The 6606-nt window shown below is 41.0% G+C and overlaps 2 pseudogenes; one reads left to right on the forward strand and one right to left on the reverse strand.

The window, feature by feature from the left end:
• The first annotated feature begins 4181 nt into the window (after nucleotides 1-4181).
• On the forward strand, nucleotides 4182-4586 carry LOC129061493 (ubiquitin-conjugating enzyme E2 N-like; annotated as a pseudogene).
• Nucleotides 4587-5177: 591 nt separating this feature from the next.
• Nucleotides 5178-6334, reverse strand: LOC129061494 (cAMP-responsive element modulator-like; annotated as a pseudogene).
• Nucleotides 6335-6606: the final 272 nt, after the last annotated feature.

Consider the following 6606-nt stretch of genomic DNA (forward strand, 5'->3'; position numbering starts at 1 on the left):
CTATGAAAAATCAGTTATCTTTGAAATTTTAAAAAGAAGTAACCAAAATAACTGCTGCTTTACATGTATTACATCTTACAAAATTTTCACCGAATTGCTTTCTTATATATGACATAAATTACCAGTGTTTGCAAAATAGATTAGGAAGCAGTGTTTATTCAACTCTGTATATGAATATCACCATTTTATTAATAGCAAGGGTAAACTTGTCTTGCAGAGCCCTCAGTATGTTAAATTTTGAACAGTTTGGGAAAAACATAAAACCTACACTTTCAGCATAAGTCATAAAATATAGTTCAAATATTTTACTAATAAACATAAAGTTATTAATAAAAATAATTAATGATATGTTTCTTGTTTTTTACAGAAGTCATATGTTGGAGGGAGTCTGTGAAGGGGAAAAGGTTAGTCGATGTGGAGAAAACATCAGCCTTATTCCAAATTTCAATCTGAAGAGGAAAATTCTTCCTGGAGGAAAACGATGTGAATGCAGAATGTTTGACAAAGCCCTTATGGATCATTCATCCCGTAATAGACACAGCAGATGTGATACTGAACAAAAGTTCTCTGAGTGTCAGAGATATGGAGAGAAGCCATATAAATGTAACATATGTGGGAGAGCCTTTAGTTACCTCCAGTGCTTTGAAAATCATGAAAGAACTCACAATGGAGAGAAACCTTATAAATGTAAGGAATGTGGGAAAGCCTTCATGTGGCTCAAAATCCTCCAGAGACACATGATCACACATACTGCACATGCTCCTTATAAATGTAAGGTGTGTGCAAAAACCTTTAGTTCTTCCACTTCTCTTCAAACATGTGAGAGAACCCACACTGGAGAGAAGCCCTATAAGTGTAAAAAATGTAGTAAAGCATTCATGCATCCCAGCCACCTCCAAATACATGAAAAAAGTCACAGTGCAGAGAAACCATATGAATGTAGGATATGTGGAAAGGCCTTCAAATATTTCAAATCCTTAGAACCACACAAAATTACTCACATGGCAGAAAAACCCTATGAATGTAAGGAATGTGGAAGAGCATTCAGACACTACAGTTCCTTAGAAATACACAAAAAGTTTCACACCGGAGAGAAATCCTATGAATGTAAACACTGCGGTAAAGCCTATAGTTACCCCAGCTCCCTTAAAGGACACATGAAAATACACACTGGAAATACCCCTTACCAGTGTCCGCGGTGCGGGAAGGCATTCACTCTCCTTAGGTCATATCGAAATCATGAAAGGTATCACAATGCAGAGAAGACCTATCAGTGTAAAAAATGTAGTAAAGCATTCATGTATCCGAGTTGTCTTCGAAGACATGAAAGAACTCACAATGAAGAAAAACCATATGAATGTAAGATATGTGGAAAGACCTTCAAATATTTCAGATCCTTAGAACCACATAAAATGACTCACACAGCAGAAAAACCCTATGAATGTAAGGAATGTGGAAAAGCCTTCAGATATTACAGTTCCTTAGAAATACACAAAAAGTTTCACACTGGAAAGAAATCCTATGAATGTAAACACTGTGGCAAAGCCTACAGTTATCCCTGCTCCCTTAAAGGACACATGAAAATGCACACTGGAAATACCCCTTACCAGTGTCTGCAGTGCGGGAAGGCGTTCACTTGCCTTAGCTTGTATCAAAGACATGAAAGAACTCACACTGGAGAGAAACCCTATGAATGTAAACAATGTGGTAAAACCTATAAAGATCACAGTAACTTACAAATACATGAAAGGAATCATACGGGAGAGAAACCCTACAAGTGTAAAGAATGTAGAAAAGCCTTCACTTGTAACAAAAACCTTCAATTACATGTGAGAAGGCACAATGGAGACAAACCGCATAAATGTGAAGAATGTGGGAAAGCCTTTGTTGATCGCTCATCCTTACGAAGGCACAAGAGGAGTCACTGAATAAAACCTAGTGAATGTAAGTAGTGTGGCAAAGACTTTGGTTATTCCTCTCCTTTCCAGAGACATCTGAGGACTCACTGGATAAAACCTCATGAATGTAAAGTGTGTGGGAAAAATTTCAGCTGGCCCACATCTTTATATGTGAAACTTCCACTGAAGGAAATAAAAATGTAAATAACCTGAGAAGGCTTGATGGAAATTAATTGACATAAAATGTTTCAGAAAACTTTCAAGGTTAAAGAGTTACTTTTGAAATTGTAAATAATTGTGGTTTCCCAGCCAGAAGTTGAAATGACAGTTTACCCTTTTACAAGTGTTTGAATTGCTGCTTAAAAGTGGACCCTTGTGATCAAGCCCGTGTTGTCCAGGAGTCGGCTGTAATTTCTTTCAGAAATGAATATTACAGTGTGATAATGCTGGGACAGACACGTCTTTCCATAGCATTACACATCATCAATAACTAGTGATTTTTCATTAAGTCATTATTGACTCTTTGAAGCCCATTAGTGTGTGAATTCCAGTGTACTTCTAATATGGAAACAGGTTCTTTTTTAAAAAAAAAAATGATATTTTATTCATTTTATGTTAAAGTAACAGTAAACATTACAGTTTGGTATTTTTTATTTTGGTATTTGGGTTGTTTTTTTTTTAATGGGCCATGTGAAATGTGATGGACATTCCTACTGCATTATATATATGTTATATAAATATCACATATATCCCTTTATTACTGATAATGCTTTTTTGGGGGGGGGGTGATTGGTATAAGAGTTTTTTTCCATATTCTTTGCAATAAATGGAGTAAATATTTATGTGTGTAAAGTTTATGAAAGAGTATATTTCCATGTGAATTCTTTAATATTTGATCTTGTTTTCTTTTATTTTCCTCCCCACTGACATGTTAGATATTTTGATTTAAGAGGAGAGACCTGTGATATGACCAAAAATCTATGTTTGGAGATATCCCCATGTAGGTAATGTTAAGAACTAGATTTTCCCGAATTTATGTTCTGAGATTCCATCTTAGACTTTACCCGTAGCCTCACTTAATGACATCTGGAAGGCTATCTCAAAGGCATTAGGCAGATCGTAAGGCCACCAAATAAGGAAATAGATACTTAGGGGCTTTAACATAGGACACCTTTTTCCAGGTCATTTTTTGGGTTCTTTGTGCTTTTAGTCAAGAGCATCTTCAAAACAACTATGATCTGTTTGATTTCCATTTTCTTAGAGGTATAGTTTTCCAGTGATGTCTTCACAAGATTCACATCAAAGATCCATCAGAACGACCTTTGCTGTAAGAAGCTTTCTTGTGTCCAACTGGAAGCTAGTTCAACTTTTCATGCGTGGGACTATTGTCTGATTCTTTGCTTCTCTAGGTGTTATCTGTATAAAATCTACTTTGTGTAGGAAGCAGCTTATGCTGTTAATAGTACTGGAAAGTATGTTTTGTTGATTCATATTTACAAAAACGCATTGGATAAAAGAAAATGGGGTTTGTTCCTTTACCGCATTGTGCAGTAGTTGGCTTGACCTGGCCTTTCAGTGGGATAGTAAGTGCCTTCCTCCTGCCGGGAATACTGGGTATTTTTTGTTACTTTTAGGTGAATGTAATCTCTCAGAATGTTTTTTTTCATTTATGTTTTATTGTATGTAATTAAAACTACGTGCATTTTTTGTCAACAATTCTGTAGTCATCTCATGCAAATATTTTATGAGCTGTGTTTTAAGCCACAGAGTGCTAAATGTTCTGTTAGAGGGTGTGATTCCTATTCAAGGAAACAAGACCTTTTTTTATATTGAATGCTGCGAAGAGGTAAACTGTATCCTGTCATTACCATTCAATATATTTGTTTTCTAGAAGTTAAAGACAATAGAGCGGTGCTAATCTTAATTTGTAAGAGGCTCCAGTCAGTGATATTAATATGAAGTGGAGAATATTATTATTTGGAACTATATTTTACCATTTTTAGAGATATGTTATAAAATACTGTTATAAATGTCAGGTTCTCCCCTTCTAACTGACAATACTCCTGTTAGGGGGGCTGGGAATCCCTTTTCTTGAGGGGGCCACGGCTGGGGGAAGCTTGCCTGGGTGTGAGCGAGGCAGGGCTCGCCTCTCCAGAGGGGCTGCGCGGCGGCAGGCGCGGTGGGCCCAGCAGCGTTTCCCAGAAGCAGAGCCTGGGACGTCCGCTGTGCGTGAGGCCAGAGGGCCGGGGACTCGACTAGAGGCTGAATTTGGGATCTGTCAAGATGACGGGGTTGCCCCGGAGGATTATCAAGGAAACCCAGCGTTTGCTGGCAGAACCGCTTCCGGCATTAAAGCAGAACCAGGTGACAGCGACACCCGTTATTTTCATGGCGTCATTGCTAGCCCCCAGGATTCCCACTTTGAAGGAACTTTTAAACATGAACTATTCCTTCCAGAAGAAGGAATCAAAGTTTAGATGGCAGCATCTAAAGTACGTTTCATGACCACAATTTATTGCACTGTAGGCACGATCGGCACAGTTCTGCTGTTGGTCCAGGCTTTGTGAAGCGCTCCCAATCCAGACGGTCCACGAGCAAATGACGCGGGGAGCAGTGGAGCACCCACAAAGCCCACGCCTAGGAAGAGGCAGGGCGCGGACTAGGCTGTATGCCATGACTAATACTTAAATCGATCCGATCCTCAGGTGTGCATCCCTTCTCCTGTTCCACCAAGACTGCTTCTGTTTGCATTTAATGGACACAGTCTTAGAAAAATTACAGAATAAAAGCCCAGGCATCTTCAGTCCTTTGGTGATTAGTACATCTATTTCTTGTCCTGATTCACTGCTGTAAAGCTGAGCAGAGGTGGGGATCATCATCTGGATTGTGGTGAAATGTTTAAAAGCCATGACCCCTCTCTGCTTTTATTCATTGCCCCCGTCATGGTTTAACTATAAAGCACTGTGAATGGAGGCAGTTGTCAAGGTTAACTGCAGGGATGTGGTGGGTATTTATTTATTTATCTATTTATAGAGGGAAAGGTAGGGAGAAGGAGGGGGAGAGAACCATTGATGTGTGAGAGAAACATCGATGGGTTGCCCCTCACTTGTAGCCCAACTGGGGACCAGGCCCGCCCCCCAGGCATGAGCCCCGACCAGGAGTTGAACTGGCGACACTTTGCTTTTGTGGGATGGTGTTCAACCAGCGGAGCCATGCTGGTCGGGGATAGGTATTATGATGCATTTTAAAATACAAGTTAAGGCCAAAATTCACGTTGCTTTAATGTGAGAGTAGACTTAAAGCTAGTACTGTATCATATCAAATCACAGCGTACAAACTGTATCGCCCCATGCCAGTCCGGTATGTGCTAGTCAGCACTGCTGTGGGAGTGGTGTTAGGTGGCGCTCCTTCCTCTGATTTTTCTTTTGTACTCTTGGGAACACCAGGCACATCAGAGGAAAGTTCACTTAGCATTTTCTAATAAGAGGGTCTTTGCAGAAGGATTTCTCTACATTTGAGAATCAGTGACACCTGATTCTACAGACACATCTTTCTCTGCAGCTGTTGCTACCTGAACAGTTTGTATCTTGTGGCCACAAAATAATCAGTGGCTGTGGTGTCCGAATGGGTCCCTGTGATGCCAGGCGGTGCCCAGCGAGGCCAGGGGAGTCCTCCACCTGATACCAATACAGGGGTCTATGCTCTTGTCGCCACCCAGGAGAGAATTCAAGAGGATGAAAAGATGTAACAAGGCACAGTCAATCTATTAAAGTCAAAGTATGTGCTCAGAAAGTTAGAGTGGAAGACCTTGGAGGACCAGAGGCTGCGACGGGGTCTTGGTGGAATGTTTTTATTAAATGTAGGCAAGAGCAGGGGACAGGGTGCTTCCCGGCTTGTGATGCTGGTGGGGTGACTGCTGAAGCGGCTCATCCTCGTCCCTTTTTTCCAGGTAGTGATTTCTTTTTTAGATTCTCCCTGAACTGTCATGGCAACTTGGGGGCCAGAGTAGTCCCGCAACCAAAATGCTAATTTCTTATAAAGATACTATAGTGGCCCTGTTGGCTACTCTCAGGTCAATGATGGCTGCTGAATCTGGTTGAGTTCAGTTTTTTCCTCAGCTACAGGGAATTGGGGCAGGAGAAGCCAGGGGAACAGGTGGTCAGTACATGTTCCAGCCAGGACAGAAAAGGGGTGGGAAGAGCTTGAGTTCTTTGTTTCCTATTCTAACTTTCCTTCCTCGCCTGGACATGTCCAGTTTGGCCCGAACGTAACTAGCAGAGCTATAGCTGGGAGACTCTTCCAATGCCTGATCCAACTACAGAAACTGGAAGGACTTAATTTTGACCTGTCTGGGCCTGCATATGTGCAGATTTGCTCCCTGCTTCTAAAGCTGTTACACTTCTGTGCTGCCGAGATTCACTTGGTTCCATGGTCATTTGTCTCATATATATTTTCTGACACATCTGCTTATTATTAAGACATTGGTAATTGCCAATTCATTCAAGAACATAGTTAATAAAAAAAAAAGACATTTGTAACCAACGCCTTGCTCCTTTTCCATTTTCTTCTTTCTTTATTCCACTGCAAAGGGATTTACTAAGAGGCCTCATCACTGCTTAGGGTCGTGAGGAGGACAGGACGGGGAGCCAGCGACCCCACCCAGCACTGGCTGCAGGGGAGGGGGGCCCACGTCAGCTCTGAGGAGGCA

Source organism: Pteronotus mesoamericanus, unplaced genomic scaffold (assembly GCF_021234165.1).
Source record: "Pteronotus mesoamericanus isolate MK-2021 breed Mesoamerican mustached bat unplaced genomic scaffold, CSHL_Meso_final scaffold_636, whole genome shotgun sequence".
Lineage (NCBI taxonomy): Eukaryota > Metazoa > Chordata > Mammalia > Chiroptera > Mormoopidae > Pteronotus > Pteronotus mesoamericanus.